Here is a 20,012-nt window from a genome sequence, read left to right as displayed (position 1 = left end):
GCAGAACTTAAGATGGAGCTTGGGAGAGATTCCTTCACGTGTCTTGCAATTTTGCAAGAGACCATTGTGCTCCGAATTAAAAGCATGAGCCGCGTTGGAGAGTCTCTCTGAGAGAGGGAATGCGGTTCGTCAACTCCAGTTCATCGTTATTTGAGCAGTAAACATAACTTTAAGAAGTAGCGCTGCGAACAGGATTCGAACGTACGCAGGAAAACCCCAGGGGATTCCGAGTCCAACGCCTTAACCACTCGGCCATCGCAGCTACAAACAGCTGTTATGCACGGCTGTAAATCAGAATGTGTAGGTTTATCACAAGCGATCTGTGATACAATGTTCTCTCCGACAGGTGAAAGGCCCTGATCCCTGGTCTGTGCTGATTCTCTGATAGTTTACTGGGTAAAGGCCCTGATCCCTGGTCTGTGCTGACTCTCTGATGGTTTACTGGGTCAAGGCCCTGATCCCTGGTCTGTGCTGATTCTCTGATAGTTTACTGGGTAATGGCCCTGATCCCTGGTCTGAGCTGACTCTCTGATAGTTTACTGGGTAAAGGCCCTGATCCCTGGTCTGTGCTGATTCCCTGATAGTTTAGTGGGATTCATTCTGTGTCTCTCAGTCTCTGGTACTGTGTGTGAGTGTGGGATTCATTCTGTATCTGTCACTCACTGATACTGTGTGTGAGTTTGGGATTCATTCTCTGTCTTGTCAGCAGTGTGTGTGAGAGTTTGTGATTCATTCTTTATAGGCAGTCTCTCATACTGTGTGTTAGTGTGGGATTCTTTCGGTATCTGTCAGTCTCTGTTTCTCCATGTGAGTGTGGGACTCATTCTTTATATACAGTCCCCAGTACTGTATGTGGGAGTTGAATTCATCCAAAATATGCAGTTACTCATACTGCATGTTAGTGTGGGATTCATACTGTACCTATCAGTCCCTGGTACTTGATGAGAGTGTGGGATTAACTCTGTGTCTGTCAGTCTCTAGTACTGTATGTGAGTTTGGGATTCCTTCTGTATCTGTGAGTGTTGGATTCATTCTGTGTCTGTGTGTCTCTGGTACTGTATCTGAATATGAGTTTCATTCTGAATCTGTACGTAATTATTCTCTCAGATTACATTATTGCGTTCAATACTTCAGCTTTAATATCTTAATGTTTGAAGAGTTTTACTCCTTATTTAATTTGTAAATATGGACGAACTTTAGGATTTAATGTTGGAGGTTTTAATCAGATAATTTGTGTGCTTTTTGGACCACTATTAAATCTGCATCTCTGTGAGTACTATTGTGGATGATAATGAATCTTTCAAACTGATAAGGTGACATTTTTGAATTGGTTTGTAATGTGTAGATCAGTCTGTAGAAATGGAATTGATACTGTATCTTTCAGTCTAATACTGTATGAGATTATTGGACTGGTATATAATGTGTATCTCAGTCTGCACTAATAGAATTGATACTCTATCTTTAAATTTCATTCAACGAGTGCATTCTGAACAGGTATCTAATTTGTTTCTCAGGTTTACTATCTTTCAGTATTTCTCAATCGATACTGTACGTGAGGTTTGGATTTGTTTGCAATTTGTAGCAAATGGTTCACTTTTCGAATGGATATTTCATGTATTAAAGTCATGTGTGAGAGAGTTCTGGGCTAGTATTCAATTGGAATCTCGGGTACATTATTAGGATTCATTCTGTCCCTTTCAATCGGATACCATGTGTGATTTCTCTCTGGTATTTAATTCGTAGCTATGTTGCCCTATTGTGAGATTGACACAGTGCCTTTCGATCTGAGAGTGTGATTTTGGACTGGGATTTTTGTATCTACCTGTCAGCGGGACAGAGTTCGGGGCAAATGGAAGAGTGTCTGCCTCACCCGCTCTGTTTGAATGTTGGATTGAAATTGTGTCTCTGGAACTTGGGATCAGTGTGGGACTGACTACTTCTACTGTCTGAGACTGTGGAACTGATGACCTGTCTGTGTCTCTGTGCTCTGTGGGTGATAATGTACCTCCTGTGTGTGAGAAGGAGCTGGCTGCACTCCTCCTTGTGCCTTGGGTGGAGGAAACATCACATTCATTCTGGATCATTCAAGGATTCGCCTGTGGAAAGAAAATTATCTCTTGTAACTCAAGAAACGGTGAGGTTGAAAATGGAAAAGTGATCAGTTTAATATCTCTAATGATCATTTTGAATATCCACAAATGAAAACCAGTGATACAAACAGTGTCAGTGTCTGACTCCACTGCAGCACTCAGCTTCTGCACACCGGATGTGTTGGGCTATTTTACAACAATTTAGTGACATCCAGACACAACCCAACCCCTGCACTGATCCATGAATGGGACTACCCGATGGGGCAGGGACCTTTGTCCAGGTGAGGTTTCTAATTCCCTCTCCCATGGGACTAACCGTTCAACCGAAACCAAACAGCCACTGTTTAAATTGTGTCCTTCACACTTCTCACCTGATGCCTGCAATAGATGCTCTTTGTATAACTCCCCACATCCTTACTGTCCGGCTCTGTTTCCACTCTTCACTGTCCAATAACAATAAACAGGGTGAGACTGGAACTAAACCAGGACCATTCACTCCTGGTTTGGGGAGTGAAAGCAGCAATGGTTTTAATAGCAGGTTCTTCCCATTCTCTCTCCCTTCCCCTGGACACACCCTGTCCACACACAGCCCGAGAATGACCTCTCCCTTCCCCCCCTCTCACTCCATGTTCCGGGACCAGTTCCTGATCCACTCCGCCTCTTACAAACAGCCCCCGGACTCCCCCTGCCCTTCCCCCGGACTCAATGCCGATCTCTGAGCCCATCTGCGGACACGGTCCCGGAGCGATGAGCTGCTGTAACGAGGCTGCTCTTTGCTCCCTTCCCCCGGGGGCCGTGATCTCTCCATTCCCGCCTGTCTGAGCAAAGGAAGTGGGTCTGGGGGAAAGGTCAGAGGGAATGGGCTCCACAGGCAGTGCAGGAACAGGCACCAGAATGGGAAACAGATGGGATTCCACCAGTGCCTAACGCTGGAATCCAGACTGACTTTACAATCTCCAACTATTAAACTCGAGGTTTCCATCCCTGCTGTTTCTCTCGGGCTCTTTTGATGGGAAAGAGTCTTTCAGAGATAAAGTGGGCGGCTGTGGAATGAGCCAATGGGTTCTGTTCATTCTTGGCTCCCTAACTGATAAAGTAACGTTTGACTCCGAAACTGGAGGGAGGATTCCTCAAACCAATCCTGGAGAAACGGGGGAGGAAAGTGGGAGTTGGTGTATTTGCTGGGACCGTGTAGGATTAATATCAGGCAGCAACAGTCCCAGTTTATTTCAATCGGAGTGAAACTCTCGGTCACTGAGAGTAATACAGAACGGCCCTGAGCTGCAAGATTGCAGAGGGGACAACATGCAAGAGAGGGTTAAATGTGTGACACTGTCCCTGAGAGTGGGATTAATAATGTGTCTGTCTCTGAAATAATATCAGTGAGAGATGAGACTGCATCTTCTGTCACTCCACCTTGGAATAGCATTTGGAATGGAATATTTTCCAATTTGTTACTGGGTGAAAACGGGACATTACAGGTCAGTTTCTCTCTCTCTCTTTTGTACAGATTATGAAGGTGGGAGACTGTTCCTGAGAGTGATACAGAGACACTGACAGGAAGTGTAATTCTGATACTGTGCCTGTCTGTTTTTATCTCTCTCTACCGCTGTACATGAAGGTGGAATATTGTTACTGAGTGTGAAACGGACACACTGATGGGAAGTGTGAGACTGATACTGTGTCTGTTTGTCTCTCTGTCTGTCTGTCTTTCTCTCTCCCTAGTGCTGTACAAGGAGGCGGGATACTGTGACTGAGCGTAATATAGACACACTGATAGAAAGGGAAAGACTGATTCTGTGTCTGTGAACAGACCTCCGGTGCTATTGGTGAGACGGTCACTGTCCCTTTTACTGTATATCAGCCGGTCTGACGGGGCATTCATCATTGGCCAGTCCTGTCAGGAAAGGTAGAGAGAAACCGTCTGTAACTGTCTGACACTGGACTGTCTGTGAGTGTTGAATTTATTCAGTAACTAGTCGTGTCTGGGTGTTGAGAACGGGATGGAGAGGACACCAGTTACTATTATCCGACAGTCAGTCAGTTTAGGAAGAGAGAGAAACACAGAGAGACTGGAGGAGCCCAGAGCGGATAATTTGTATTTTCAACTTAACCAAACATATCACTGTGTGCGGACAATACAATAATGTAAAAGGAGGAGGACAAGGTGAGGCACAGACAGCATTGAGTCTCATTTCACTATAGACGGACGCAGGACTTGTCCCAGGTGAGGGTTTTGTGTTTAAAGATCACTTCACGAAAAACACCTTGACGATCTGGGGTTGCAGACGGACATGACGGGCAGGAAAAGACCAGCTCGTTCATCAATCCTGCCCCACATGCCTGGAGCATCGTGACTGGACACTTCCTACACACACCACCAGCCCCACCCACCGGGAACATGGAATCTCCTGGGAGCGGTTACAAACCAGAAAAAAATCCAGGGCCAATCAGGAGGGGAAATTCTGGGAAATTCCTCCCCGACTCCCTCAGGCTATCGAATCGAGTCCAGTGGATCACACTGACCATGCGTAGGTTAACTGTAAAACCACTCACCTTCCATATGATGCGATCTCTGCCCCAGTCAAGAACCGGTCCAGATCCCTCGAGAAGGCAGGGAGAGAGTCAGCACTTACCGCACCAAAGAGAGTCAGAGTCAGCGCCCACCGCACCAGAGAGAGTCAGAGTCAGCACCCACCGCACCAGAGAGAGTCAGAGTCAGCACCCACCGCACCAGAGAGAGTCAGCACCCACCGCACCAGAGAGGGTCAGCACCCACCACACCAGAGAGGGTCAGCACCCACCGCACCAGAGAGAGTCAGCACCCACCGCACCAGAGAGAGTCAGCACCCACCGCACCAGCCGGGAATACATTCCAGATGCTCAGTCCTCTCTGGGAAAAGAAGAAGCTCCCAACATCCAGACTATTCTTCCCTCTTTGTGGTCGGAACGCCGATCCGCTGCTTCCCCCCAATCTGTGAAACTGGAAATAATCGATCACTGGGCAAGCTGATCAACCATGAGATGGGAGCCATTGAAACACCGTGGGCGCTCTCCCATTGAATTATATTCTGTGCGGAGCGTTCGGTTTTTCGCGAGGTGAAGAAACTCTTGTCTCTCCTTGTGTGTCAATGTGAGGCGAGTCTCAGATGATATTCTCACAGTTGAATCCAAAATTTGAAATGTAACTTGTTTGGAGATGCCGGGGATTGAACCCGGGACCTCATACATGCAAAGCATGCGCTCTTCCACTGAGCGACATCCCCACGGGTCAAAAGGTACCTGAGAAATAAACAAGCAGACACTTTAGAAGTGAAGCCGTGAGCTTTCTGCTCCGTCTCTCCAGGATATCGAGATGCCCAGCGGTCCCGCGTGTTCACAATGTTCAACCTCTGCTTCAGTTCACGGGGTTTCTGCTCCTCTTTACTTTGAACTTTCCAAAAAAAAAGTCTGCGGAAATAAAAAACCCAATCGCTAATGGTCAGTGACAAGGCTGAAATCCAACCTCTGAATCATAAAGTGAGATGGAAGAATGACAGAGCGTCAAACAGGAACAAGAGCTGGGACTGCTCGCTCGATATTGCACCGTCACACATTCCCCTCAGTCGGCGGCTGCTTTGAGTTGAGCTGTTGAGGGGACCGTGAGATGAAGTCCCGCTCCGGGACAATTTAATGCTTGTGGAGCCTCAGAAGTTGGAACTCGCTGAGCTCAAAAAGCGTCATTCAACTTTCCGTGGGGAATTCTGGTGGAAAATTAATTAGGAAGATGGTGGGAGTTGAACCCAGGACCTCAACACATGCAAAACATGCGCTCGATCACTGAACTAAATCCCCAGATTGCATAAAACTCTAACCAAGGAAAGAACTGATTGTCCTCATTTTATGAGGCCACCCGTGGTGGGTGTGCACTCCGCTCACTGCATTTTACTGGAAAAATAATCAATTTATATTATGGAACTATCCCCCACTCACTGCATTTTACTGGAGAAATAATCAATTTATATTATGTAACTATCCCCCACTCACTGCATTTTACTGGAGAAATAATCAATTCATATTATGTAACTATCCCCCACTCACTGCATTTTACTGGAGAAATAATCAATTTATATTATGTAACTATCCCCCACCAGGTTTTAGCTGTTGTCAGAAATAGTCCCTTCGTGGTCGCCAATTGTAGGATTTGAACCACTATTTTCAGGATTATAATCTGATCTAATCTCAGGACTGGTTCCTGACAACAACAAGATCACCACTGGTACTGGTATTACGGTTAAAGGCAAAACCGATTTATTAATCACGTCACAATTAGTGCAAAAAGGTGAGACTTAACAAAGAGAAATAGTGAGTGTTCCTTGAAACCTGAGGAGTGTCCCTCCAAGTGACTACGGTGCGGTCTCTCTCTCTCTCTCTCTATCCCTCCAAGTGACTACGGTGCGGTCTCTCTCTCTCTCTCTCTATCCCTCCAAGTGACTACGATGCGGTCTCTCTCTCTCTCTCTCTGTCCCTCCAAGTGACAACGGTGCGGTCTCTCTCTCTCTCTCTCTCTATCCCTCCAAGTGACTACGGTGCGGTCTTTCTCTCTCTCTCTCTATCCCTCCAAGTGACTACGGTGCGGTCTCTCTCTCTCTCTCTCTCTGTCCCTCCCAGTGACTACGGTGCGGTCTCTCTCTCTCTCTCTATCCCTATCCCTCCAAGTGACAACGGTGCGGTCTCTCTCTTTCTCTCTCTCTATCCCTCCAAGTGACAACGGTGCGGTCTCTCTCTCTCTCTCTCTCTGTCCCTCCAAGTGACTGCGGTGCGGTCTCTCTCTCTCTCTCTCTCTCTGTCCCTCCAAGTGACTACGGTGCGGTCTCTCTCTCTCTCTCCATCCCTCCAAGTGACTACGGTGCGGTCTCTCTCTCTCTCTCTCTATCCCTCCAAGTGACTACGGTGCAGTCTCTCTCTCTCTCTCTCCCTCTATCCCTCCAAGTGACTACGGTGCGGTCTCTCTCTCTCTCTCCCTATCCCTCCAAGTGACTACGGTGCGGTCTCTCTCTCTCTCTCTCCATCCCTCCAAGTGACTACGGTGCGGTCTCTCTCTCTCTATTCCTCCAAGTGACTACGCTGCGGTCTCTCTCTCTCTCTCTATTCCTCCAAGTGACTACGCTGCGGTCTCTCTCTCTCTCTCTGTCCCTCCAAGTGACTACGCTGCGGTCTCTCTCTCTCTCTCTATTCCTCCAAATGACTACGGTGCGGTCTCTCTCTGTCCCTCCAAGTGACTACGGTGCGGTCTCTCTCTCTCTCTATCCCTCCAAGTGACTACGGTGCGGTCTCTCTCTCTCTCTCTGTCCCTCCAAGTGACTACGCTGCGGTCTCTCTCTCTCTCTCTCTCTCTATTCCTCCAAGTGACTACGGTGCGGTCTCTCTCTCTCTCTCTCTGTCCCTCCAAGTGACTACGGTGCGGTCTCTCTCTCTCTCTCTCTCTCTCTATCCCTCCAAGTGACTACGGTGCGGTCTCTCTCTCTCTCTCTCTGTCCCTCCAAGTGACTACGGTGCGGTCTCTCTCTCTCTCTATCCCTCCAAGTGACTACGGTGCGGTCTCTCTCTCTCTCTCTCTATCCCTCCAAGTGACTACGGTGCGGTCTCTCTCTCTCTCTCTCTGTCCCTCCAAGTGACTACGGTGCGGTCTCTCTCTCTCTCTCTCTCTATTCCTCCAAGTGACTACGGTGCGGTCTCTCTCTCTCTCTCTCTCTATCCCTCCAAGTGACTACGGTGCGGTCTCTCTCTCCCTCTCTCTATCCCTCCAAGTGACTACGGTGCGGTCTCTCTCTCTCTATCCCTCCAAGTGACCAAGGTGCGGTCTCTCTCTCTCTATCCCTCCAAGTGACTACGGTGCGGTCTCTCTCTCTCTCTCTCTCTCTATCCCTCCAAGTGACTACCGTGCGGTCTCTCTCTCTCTCTCTCTATCCCTCCAAGTGACTATGGTGTGGTCTCTCTCTCTCTCTCTCTCTATCCCTCCAAGTGACTACGGTGCGGTCTCTCTCTCTCTCTCTATCCCTCCAAGTGACTACGGTGCGGTCTCTCTCTCTATCCCTCCAAGTGACTACGGTGCGGTCTCTCTCTCTCTCTCTCTCTATCCCTCCAAGTGACTACGTTGCGGTCTCTCTCTCTCTCTCTCTCCATCCCTCCAAGTGACTACGGTGCGGTCTCTCTCTCTCTCTCTATCCCTCCAAGTGACTACGGTGCGGTCTCTCTCTCTCTCTCTCTCTGTCCCTCCAAGTGACTACGGTGCGGTCTCTCTCTCTATCTCTATCCCTCCAAGTGACTACAGTGCGGTCTCTCTCTCTCTCTCTCTATCCCTCCAAGTGACTACGGTGCGGTCTCTCTCTCTCTCTCTCTATTCCTCCAAGTGACTATGATGCGGTCTCTCTCTCTCTATCCCTCCAAGTGACTACGGTGCGGTCTCTCTCTCTCTCTCTCTCTATCCCTCCAAATGACTACGGTGCGGTCTCTCTCTCTCTCTCTCTCTATCCCTCCAAGTGACTACGGTGCGGTCTCTCTCTCTCTCTCTCTATCCCTCCAAGTGACTACGGTGCGGTCTCTCTCTCTCTCTCTTTATCCCTCCAAGTGACTACGGTGCGGTCTCTCTCTCTCTCTATCCCTCCAAGTGACTATGGTGCGGTCTCTCTCTCTCTCTCTCTGTCCCTCCAAGTGACTACGGTGTGGTCTCTCTCTCTCTCTCTATCCCTCCAAGTGACTACGGTGCGGTCTCTCTCTCTCTCTCTCTCTATCCCTCCAAGTGACTATGGTGCGGTCTCTCTCTCTCTCTCTCTATCCCTCCAAGTGACTACGGTGCGGTCTCTCTCTCTCTCTCTGTCCCTCCAAGTGACTACGGTGCGGTCTCTCTCTCTCTCTCTCTATCCCTCCAAGTGACTACGGTGCGGTCTCTCTCTCTCTCTCTCTCCATCCCTCCAAGTGACTACGGTGCGGTCTCTCTCTCTCTCTCTATCCCTCCAAGTGACTACGGTGCGGTCTCTCTCTCTCTCTATCCCTCCAAGTGACTACGGTGCGGTCTCTCTCTCTCTCTCTCTCTATCCCTCCAAGTGACTACGGTGCCGTCTCTCTCTCTCTCTCTCTCTCTATCCCTCCAAGTGACTACGGTGCGGTCTCTCTCTCTCTCTTGCTGTGATCTGTTGACTGAAAAGTTCTCTTCTTCCTTGCCAGAATCTTGTGCGCCTTCCTCAGCTTTTGAGGTCTCTTCTTATTCCCTTTTTCAGTTTATGAGCAGTTCACTCTCACATCCACATCTCTCAGCCTGACCAATATTCATGTATCTCAACCTTCAGAAGTTACATTCCAAGCATAACTCCTGGTCCCATCTGTGCCTTGTTGTTACAGACTTAACAGAACCTTATTTAGAGTTCACATTGCGAGCCTTCACAGAACCGTTTGTATAAACAGACTTCTGCTCACTGGCTTGTGGAGGCTCGAGATAGAGAGGCCTGAGCCTGAGTGACTCCTTGATTTAATGAACCTTCAGTCCCTTTATCTACATGTCTTTTAGACATTATGCTATTACAGCACATTCCTCCCTTAGGTCTGTTCATTCCCACTTTACTGTTGTCAGCATCCTTTTAGTTTTAACTGCAAACTTGACTATAATAACCATCATGCATCCTTCTCGGCCCACTTTCTTATTGAATACACGTTACATGGTTCATTCTATATTAATACACAGTACAGTTTACATTTATCGATACATAGATTCACAGTACATTTTGTTCTACTTCTACTATTGATTATAATTATACTAAATTCTATCTGTTAATGGGTTAATCCTTACACGTTGTTCTTCCTGACTCTAAACACCGTAGTTCAGTCCTGGATGTGATTAACTGCAGAATCCAACCCCTGCAGTCACTTGTGAATTCGCTGGTGTCTCAGCACATGTGATGACTGAGTGAGTCCCTTCCCACACACGGAGCAGGTGAACAGTCTCTCCACAATGTGCGTGAGTTGATGTGTCAGCAGTTCATTTCTGCTTTTAAAGCTCTTCTCAAAGTTACTGCATTAAAAGGTCACTCAATAGTGTGAACAAGTTGATGTCTCAGAAGGTGGGATGAATTCGTGAATCCCTTCCCACACACGGAGCAGGTGAACAGTCCCCAGTGTCAGTGTGTTGGTGTTTCAGATCATTTGTTTTAAATCCCTTCTCACAGTCAGAATATTTCAGAGGTCTCTTATCAGTGTGAACTCGCTGGTGTCTCAGCAGGTGTGATGACCGAGTAAATCTCTTCTTACACAGGGAGCAGGTGAACGGCCTCTCCCTGGCGTGAGTGTGTCGATGTCTTCACAATTTGTATCTGTATTTAGAGCTCTTCGTGCAGTCAGAACATTAAAAAGGTCTCTCCCCAGTGTGAACAAGTTGGTGTGTCAGCAGTTTGGATGAAATAGTGAATCCCTTCCCTCACACGGAGCAGGTGAGCGGCCTCTCCCCAGTGTGAGTGCGTTGGTGTGTCAGCAGATTCCTTTTGCTTTTAAACCTCTTCTCACAGTCGGAACATTTAAAAGGTCTCTCATCGGAGTGAACTCGCTGGTGTGTCAGCAGGGTGGAAGAATGAGTGAATTTCTTCCCACACACGGAGCAGGAGAACGGCCTCTCCCCAGTGTGAACTCGCTGGTGTGTCAGCAGGGTGGATGATCGAGTGAATCCCTTCCCACACACGGAGCAGGTGAACGGCCTCTCCCCAGTGTGATTGCGTCGATGAGTTTCCAGCCTGGACGGGTAATTGAATCCCTTCCCACAGTCCCCACATTTCCACGGTTTCTCCGTGGTCCGGGTGTCCTTGTGTCTCTTCAGGTTGGACAATCAGTTGAAGCCTCGTCCACACACAGAACACGTGTACGGTTTCTCCCCGCTGTGAATGGTGCGATGTTTTTTCTGGCTGTGTAACTGGTTAAAGCTCTTTCCACAGTCAGTGCACTGGAACACTCTCACTCGGGTGTGTGTGTCTTGGTGCTTTTCCACTCACACTGATGTTTGAAATCTTCTCCCACAGTTAGAACAGACAAACATTTCTCCTTCCACATTCAGGTCCTGATGAATCGAGTGACTGTCAGATCTTGGCGTGCTGTTTGGTTTGAGTTTCCCTCTGCAAATCCTCCCCATCTAATACCCTATAAAGGAGTTTATAAAAGTCATCACTGTAAGTACAGGGTAGAAATTCAGAACAGACAATTCTAGTTTCTACAAAACCTTCTTTCCTCTCTTGTGCCTCAACGCTGTAAATCCCCGTCCCACACAATCTCCCTCTTCCCTGTGCTGAAATCCAAACTCATCGCATCATCTTTCAGTGGCCCGAAACCATGAGTGAAAGGGTGAGAGAGTGAGTGTGAGAGAGTGAATGTGAGAGAGTGAATGTGAGAGAGTGAGTGTGAGAGAGTGAATGTGAGACAGTGAATGTGAGAGAGTGAGTGTGAGAGAGTGAATGTGAGAGAGTGAATGTGAGAGAGTGAATGTGAGAGAGTGAATGTGAGAGTGAATGTGAGTGTGAGAGAGAGAGTGAGAGTGTGAATGTGAGAGAGTGAGTGTGAGTGAGTGTGTGAGTGAATGTGAGAGTGAATGTGAGTGAGTGAGAGAGTGAATGTGAGTGAATGTGAGAGAGTGTGAGAGAGTGAATGTGTGTGAATGTGAGTGAGTATGAAAGAGTGAATGTGAGGGAGTGAGTGTGAGAGAGTGAGTGTGAGAGAGTGTGAGTACAGCAGTGGGCTCGGTGTGGAGAATGAAGTGGGGCAGGTGGAGCATGTTTCAGTGGGGCAGCAGTGATCATAATCTCATTAGGTTTAGAATATTTATGGAAAAGGACAGGGGACAGTCAAATGTGAAAATTCTGAACTGGAGGAGGGCTAATTCCAGTGAGTTAAAAAGGGATCTTGTCCAGGTGAATTGGAATCAAAAATTGTCAGGCAGAACAGTAATTGAACAGTGGGAGGCCTTCAAGGAGGAGTTGGTTTGGGTCCAGAGTGGACAGATTCCCACGAGGAGGAAAGGAACAGCATCCAAAGCTCGAGCTCGGATGAATAAAGATATAGAGATCACCATTTCTCCTTCATTTACAGACGATCACTGACCGATCATCATTTCTCCTTCATTTACAGAAGTTTCCTGACTGATCACCATTTCTCCTTAATTTACAGACATTCCCTGACCGATTACCGTTTCTCCTTCATTTAAAGACGTTCCCTGACTGATCATCATTTCTGCTTCATTTGTAGACGCTCCCTGACCAATCACATATCTCCTTCATTTACAGATGCTCCCTGACCAATCACATTTCTCCGTCATTTACAGACGCTCCCTGACCGATCACCAGTTCTTCAATTACAGACACTCCCTGACCGATCTCCATTTCTCCTTCAATTACAGACGCTCCCTGACCGATCGCCATTTCTCCTTCATTTACAGACGCTCCCTGACCGATCATCATTTCTCCTTCATTTACAGACGCTCCCTGACCGATCACCATTTCTCCTTCAATTACAGATGCTCCCTGACCGATCTCCATTTCTCCTTTAATTACAGACGCTCCCTGACTGATCACCATTTCTCCTTCATTTACAGACGCTCCCTGACCGATCACCATTTATCCTTCATTTACAGACGCTCCCTGACCAATCACCATTTCTCCTTCATTTACAGACGCTCCCTGACCGATCACCATTTCCCCTTCATTTACAGACGCTCCCTGACCGATCCCCATTTCCCCTTCATTTCCCGGCGGGTAGTGAGGGGGGGATAATGTTCACTGTTTTATATTCGGGTCTGGGGCCGCACTCGGGGTTTGTAAAGCCTGAGCCTGGGCCTGAGCCCGGACCCGGGCCCCGGGGTTTATTGAGCCTCTTGCTCCGATCCTCTGACCTGCACCGAACGCGCTCCTCCCGCAGCCTCGACTGGCCGCGCATGCTCAGGACACACTGCCCGGTAATGAGTCACTACTGCGCCTGCGCGATGTGCTCCACTGATTCAGATAGGGCACAATCTGAACCGCGCTGCATGCTGGGTGATGCAGCCTCCATTGATGATCTTAATATCAGGCCGAAAAACAAAGACATTGGAAGCAGGGAGAGCGCGTTTGGACCAAGGATAATAAAATAAACTGAAACCCCAGCGCTTCGAGCCATTAAAACCGGCACAAACACACAGCATAGAAGCCCTCCCCCCTCCACCCCGAATTTGGTGAACTCCAGAAAAAAAAATTTCAGTGACTTTTATTAATTTCGTTTTATTAAATGTTGCAACTGAAGGGTTCAATTAATGTTTATTTTCCAAATGCACCTCGGGACCGCCAGTCTCACAATTAATCCCGCCTGGCGATTAAGGAGAGTTCCGGACCAATAGGAGGAGCGGAAATTTATAGGCATTTCATATAACTCGTGGGGTGTTGCAGGGATCAGTACTGTGGCCTCAATTATTTACAATGTATGTCAATGACTTGGATGAAGGAACAGAGTGTCTTGTGGCCAGATTTGCTGATGGTACAAAGATAGGTGGAAAAGCAAGTTGCAATGAGGACACAACGTGTCTGCGAAGGGATATTGACAGGTTAAGCGAATGGGCAAAAAATTGGCAGATGGAATATAATGTGGGAAAATGTGAAGTCATTCACTTTGGGAGGAAAAAAATATTTTGCTTTTTTATTTGAATGGAGAAATACTACAAAATGCTGCAGTACGGAGGGATCTGGGTTTCCTCGTGCAAGAAAGACAAAATTCAACATACAGGTGCAGCAGGTAATCCGGAAGGCAAACGGAATATTGGCTTTTATGTCTAGGGGGATGGAGCATAAAAGCAGTGAAGTCATGCTACAAATGTGCAGGGTGCTGGAAATGTACAGGAACCTAAAGCAATTAAGATTAGTAAAGAAAAAGTACTGGAGGAATTAATGGGACTAAAAGCTGACAAATTCTTTGGACCTGATGGCTGACATCCTTGGGTTTAAAAAGAGGTGGCTGCAGAGAAAGTGGATGCACTGGTTTTATCTTCCAGAGTTCCCATGATACTAGAAAGATCCCCATGGATTGGAAGGTACCAAATGTAACCCCGTTATTCAAGAAAGAGGGAGAGAGAAAACAGGGAACTACAGAACCTTTAGCCTGACAATAGTAGTAGGGAAATTGCGAGAATCTATTACTAGGGACGTGGTAACAGGGCACTTAGAAAATCATAATATGATTAGGCACATGCAACACGGTTTTATGAAAGGGAAATCGTGTTTGACAAATCTATTAGAGGTTTTGAGGGTTTAGATAGCAGGGTAGATAAGGGAGAACCAGTGCATGTCGTACATTTGGATTTTCCAAAGGCATTCGATAAGGTGCCACACAAAAGTTTGTTGAACAAGATTAGGGCTCATGGGATTCTGGGTAATATATTAGCCTGGATTGGGGATTGGTTGACGGACAGAAAACAGAAAGTCGGAATAAACAGGTCATTTTGGGGTTGGCAGGTTGTAACTAGTGGGGTGCCGTGAAGATCAGTGCTTGGGCCTCAGATATTTACAATCTATATTAATGACTTAGATGAGGGGACCGAGTGTAACGTATCCAAGTTTGCTGACGATACAAAACGAGGTGGGAAAGTAAGCTGTGAGGAGGACACAAAGAGGATGAAAAGTGATACAGACAGGTTAAGTGAGTGGGCTAGAAGTTGGCAAATGAAGTATAAAGTGGGGAAATGTGAGGTTATTAACTTTGGTCGGAAGAATAGAAAAGCAGAATATCTTTTAAAAGGTGAGAGAGTATGAAATGTTGGTGTTCAGAGGGATTTGTGTGTCCTTGTACACGGATCACAGAAAGTTAACATGCAGATGCAGCAAGCAATTAGGAAAGCAAATGGTATGTTGGCCTTTATTGCGAGGTGGTTGGAGAACAAGGATAAGGAAGTCTTGCTGTAATTATATAGGGCTTTGGTGAGACCACATCTGGAGTACTGTGTACAGTTTTGATCTCCTTACCTGCGGAACGATACACTTGCCTTAGAGTGGGTGCAACAAAGGTTCACGAGATTGATTCCTGGGATAAGAGGGTTGTCCTGTGAGGAGAGATTGAGCAGAATGGGCCTATATTCTCTGGAGTTTACAATAATGAGGTGTTCTCATTGAAACATGTAAAATTGTTAGAGGGCCTGGCAGGGTAGATGCTGGGATGCTGTTTCCCCTGGCTGGAGAGTCCAGAACTAATGGTTATAATCTCAAGATAAGGGGCTGGCCATTTGGTACAGAGATGAGGAATAATTTCTTCACTGAGAGGGTTGTGAACCATTGGAATTCTCCACCCCAGAGGGCTGTGGATGCTGAGCCATTGAATAGATTCAAAACTGAGGGAGATCGAATTTTGGACACAAAGGAACTCAAGGGATATGGGGATAGGTCGGGAAAGTGGAGTTGAGGCCGAAGATCAGCGATGACGCTGTCAAATGGCGGAGCAGGCTTGAGGGACTGAATGGCCAACTCTTGCTCCTTTCGCTGATGTTGGTCCACTGGAAAAGCAGAACTTGCCAGCTGTTTTAAAACTTTTAGCCTGAACAGGGACTTGAACCCTGGACCCTCAGATCACTACTTGTTTTAAAAGTCTGATGCTCTACCGACTGAGCTATCCAGGCTCGCTGTTGGATTGGTTTCCATCATACAGATTCATGGTGGGACTCTGAATTATCCCTGTCGATGGAGAAGAAGGGGAGAATTCCTGTTTACAATTTTCAGCAACGTGTTGAGGAGAATCCTTGTTTCTGTTGAACATGATGTAAGAAACATGGACAGCGAACTTGTGATTTTACAATTCTTCTTGTTTGTACAAAATGTTTTGTCATTCGTTAGCAGCAATTAAAAAAAACACTTTACCCAATGGCTCAAAAGCTGAACTTGTTCCACACGGGAGCTGGAAAAGGCCTCTCGACATTTCAGCCGATCAACAATTGAAAGCTGAATAATTTCACCCGTTACACCGTGACACCAGGCAGCAGATTTGCCTCCCGAATTTTCCCTACACGACACTTCAAACCGATGAATCCCTGCTTCACGGAAAGAAGAATTGTGTGTTTGGTTCTTCAGATTTAAAGATGTCGTGCCGGCCGCTTTACCATTTCAGCTCTCGCCAATCGCCCCCTCTCCCTCCTATAAACAAATAAACTCTCGCCTGCTATTGCAAGACGGGAGGCCCGAGGAGCCTCAGTGCCCACATGGGGACATGAAGAAGTCGATGTGTTGTGGAACCGGTTGTACCTTGAACTCCAGTCAAAATGTTTAGAAGGTTCAATTACTTTAGATGGCGCTGAAACTCACAACCCCAGCATTTCTCGAGTGTATAATTATTGTAGAAATAACGCGCGCTGACCGATTGCTCCACTGGAGCCGCGCACGGTCTGTGTCCCCAGTGCTCCCATCAAACAGCTTCATCCTCGGTCTCTCAATTATCACTTCCTGATCTTTCCCACACAGAAGCCTCCAACCAAGAGGCGATTCGTTAAACATCCGCAGTGACCTTTAAAAGCCGTGAAATCTTAAACAATGCCCCTGAAGATAAGAACATTTAATTATATTATTATTGACTAAAGGCCAATTTTTTCACGGTACTTTAAGGAGGATTTGGGCAAAGTGGGAGCTGAAATTATGAAACTCTCTCTGGGCTGTCGTTGATTGGAGAGATGGGCGTTATTTCATTTGAAAACCGAGGCTCGGAACTTCCTGATGGAGAAGTGTGAGAGAAGATTGTGGTTAGTGGCAGTTGCCGGGGAGATCGAGAGGAGAGGGAGAAAAGTCAAAGTCACAGCTGTGACAGCTCAAGTGCTCTGCTTATCTGTAATATTTAGACAGTAATGTACAGCACAGGACAAACCAGTTTAGAATGTGACCGTGACATGTAAATGTGACGACACGTTCTTGTTTCTGGGCTCATTGAGGTGGGAGTAAAATTCTCGATGCGAGGTTCATATCCCGGCGAATCCCTAATTTAGCCCGGGACTTTTGATGTTGAGCTGCGGTTCAAACTTTTGCGAAGAGGGAAAGGAAGTCCCCAAATCACTCCACCTGAATCTCAAGCGCTTTCGGAAGAAATTCAGTTCAAACAATCAGGACTTTAAAGGCACCTCAATGACCTGCACTTTCATTGATCGAGCTTTCTTTGCAATTGCATTCGACCTTGAAACTGCTCTGGGCTTTCATCTCACTGAAATAGAGTGAGGCCGCTCTGTATCTGTGAGCATGTCGGTGACGAGGTTCGCTTTGATGTTGGTCGCTTTCAATTTTTAAAATTTCACCAAGCATCAGGGAAAAGAAACCGGGAATCGAATTGTCCCTGTAAGTGATGAATTGAAGGGATTGGTGCTCCAAGCAGATCTGGAAAATGCGCAGTGCGGTCGCTCAGGAATTCCAAATCCACCCTCTCGCCACTCGGCGATCATATTAACTGAGCTTTACTCTGGCCCAGTGTCACCGCGCTGAAATCGAGTATTTCTCCGGCACGTTTCTCTTAACTTCACAGTTGCTGGTTTAAGAGTGAAGACCGGCTCGTTGGATTTTCACTCCTGCAAGTTTCAGCCACTCATTTTGGAAAAGTAAACTGACTGTAGACAGCTGTTCTATTGGTCACTGCAATCAAAAAGTTCAGCTCAGTGAGTTACTGGTTTAGTGGGTGAATTCTTCACCTGTCTCGGTGGTGCTATCGGTTGGTGCGAAAGTTTGATGTTTCGAGCCCTAATTTTATTTTCCCTAAGGATTCATCACCTCAAAGTTCCAGGGTTTCAATGTGTGTTTTGTCTTCAAGAAAATGTACCGTGATCATTGCCGGCTGAGCAGGGCTGATATTCCACCATTTACCCTGTTGTCGGAGAGCAGGCACATGAATCATATAAAGGAATGGAACATTGGCTTCACGGAAATCACAATTCATAACCCATTTATTTTAAACGGGTTTATTATAAATGAGTTAACACCTGCCTTAAATGGTAGACTCAGGACAGTCACACAAACAGGTTAAATCTTCATAGAATAATTACCATGGTCACTTTTGGACTGGATGCCTCACGGCGACTTTGCTGTCAGTGACGAGAGACGAGAAAGACCAAAGTGCCGTTTGCCCCTCTCAGTGTGGCCCTGAAGGACTGTGTCCAGGCTGAAGTTCTGTTCCCACCGGACGATCCTCCCCCCAGATTGTCCTTTCTGAGCTCCAGTCAGGTGATGCTAAACACTCAGGAGGAAAAGACCAAAATCTGCAACAAGGGTTCAAAACAAAGCTGATTTATTTAACAGATATCCAGAATATTAAACTCCAGCCCAGTTATAGGGGTTATTAACATCAGGAGAAACAAACCCCAACTGTCAGAATGAACATGGTTCAGTCCTGGATGGGATTAACAGCAGAATCCAACCCCTGCAGTCACTTTTGAACTTCCTGTTGTCTCAGCACGTGTGATGACTGAGTGAATCCCTTCCCACACACGGAATCATAGAATCAGAGAAAGCTACAGCACAGAAGGAAGCCATTCGGCCCATCGTGTCTGTGACGGCCGAAAAAGAGCGATCCAGCTTAATCCCACTTTCCAGGGCTTGGTCCGTAGCCCTGTCGGTTCCAGCACTTCAAATGCACATCCATGCACTTTTGAAATGAGTTGAGGTTTTCTGCCTCGACCACCCTTTCAGACAGTGAGTTCCAGACCCCGACCACCCTGTCCGCTTCTGTGTATCCTCGAACTTTATCACTGCTATCCGGAGGTCGAGGAGACAACCATTCGCTCCTCAATGACATAAATCGTGAATTATACCCTGACCCCGACGAGCCCAGAAACAAGAACGTGTCCTTAAATTAAAGTGTTACAGACACATTCTGTGAGAGGTCTGTCTGTGCGATGAAATGGTGTTTTTGAACAGTCATTCTGATATCGGTTTCCTCCTCAAACCTCAACAAATACCAATTCCAAAGTGTGACTTTGTCGCTGAATTCCACAAATGAGGTAAAAATAATAAATTACACAAAACACTGCTGGGAGTTAAACCCAGGATTGCCTGTTTGCAAGACAGATGTTTTAACCAACTGAACCACAGCACCAATTCATAGCACCTGTTCCCCACCTCGTCTCACTAATATCGATCAGCGACACGTTACTGTCTGTTTGAGGCACAGACCGTTTTATCTTTGTCTGTTTCCCTTGTCCGTTCACCTGTGCATCCTGATACTGCCTGCATTTCTCGCTGTGTTTATCTTTGTGTATCCATCAGTGTGTTGATACACGGATGATTAAGTGTGCTTGTGTTTGTTACATTAAATAAATTAGGGGTTCAGACAATTCGGGGTTCAGACAATTCTCGCTCTGACATTGGAGAACTATTGAGTCATAGAGTTACACAGCACGGATAGAGGCCCTTCGGCCCATCATTGAGCCGAACTTTACAGCAAAGTGTTGTTTATTGTGGTGCTGAAACGAAAAACCCGAAGAGGTCCAAAAAGGGAAAAGGAGCAAAAACTTGTGAGGGAAAATAACGACAACAATCAAGGTATTTACAGGTATATTAAGAGAAAGAAGGGTGACTAAGAGTAATGTGGGACCCTTAAAGACAGATGGAGGTGATATTGTAATTGAAAATCAGGAAATGGCAGAGTTGCTAAATATTTAATTTAGATCGGTCTTCATAGAAAAGGATGAGGCGAACATAGCAGAGACACGAGGAAAACTGTAAATAAATCAAGGGGATTCAGTGTAAATAAAATAATGGCAATGGAGAAAATAATGAGATTGAAGATTGTCAAATCTCCAGGACCTGATTTTACCATCCCAGGGGAATAAGAGGAATAGGTAAGGAACTTGTACTCATGATCGATCAAAACTCTCTTGATTCAGGAATTGTTGCTTTAATTGAAACATTGTCAATGTCACTCCATTATTTCGGA

At 46.6% G+C, this 20,012-nt stretch overlaps 3 non-coding genes across 3 annotated transcripts; all 3 read right to left on the bottom strand.

Annotated features, from left to right (window-relative positions):
• Positions 1-180: 180 nt before the first annotated feature.
• trnap-cgg (transfer RNA proline (anticodon CGG)) lies at positions 181-262 on the bottom strand. Its single transcript has one exon. It is a non-coding gene; the product is annotated as a tRNA-Pro (tRNA).
• Positions 263-5,284: 5,022 nt separating this feature from the next.
• Positions 5,285-5,356, bottom strand: trnaa-ugc (transfer RNA alanine (anticodon UGC)). The gene has a single exon. It is a non-coding gene; the product is annotated as a tRNA-Ala (tRNA).
• A 10,291-nt stretch (positions 5,357-15,647) lies between these two features.
• Positions 15,648-15,732, bottom strand: trnak-uuu (transfer RNA lysine (anticodon UUU)). Its single transcript is given in 2 exon segments — positions 15,648-15,683; positions 15,696-15,732. It is a non-coding gene; the product is annotated as a tRNA-Lys (tRNA).
• Between the last annotated feature and the right edge of the window lie 4,280 nt (positions 15,733-20,012).

This window comes from Heptranchias perlo, unplaced genomic scaffold (genome assembly GCF_035084215.1).
Source record: "Heptranchias perlo isolate sHepPer1 unplaced genomic scaffold, sHepPer1.hap1 HAP1_SCAFFOLD_702, whole genome shotgun sequence".
NCBI classification, from domain to species: Eukaryota; Metazoa; Chordata; class Chondrichthyes; order Hexanchiformes; family Hexanchidae; genus Heptranchias; species Heptranchias perlo.
Note: the sequence above shows the minus strand (reverse complement) of the source record. Positions and strands in the feature narration are given on the sequence as shown.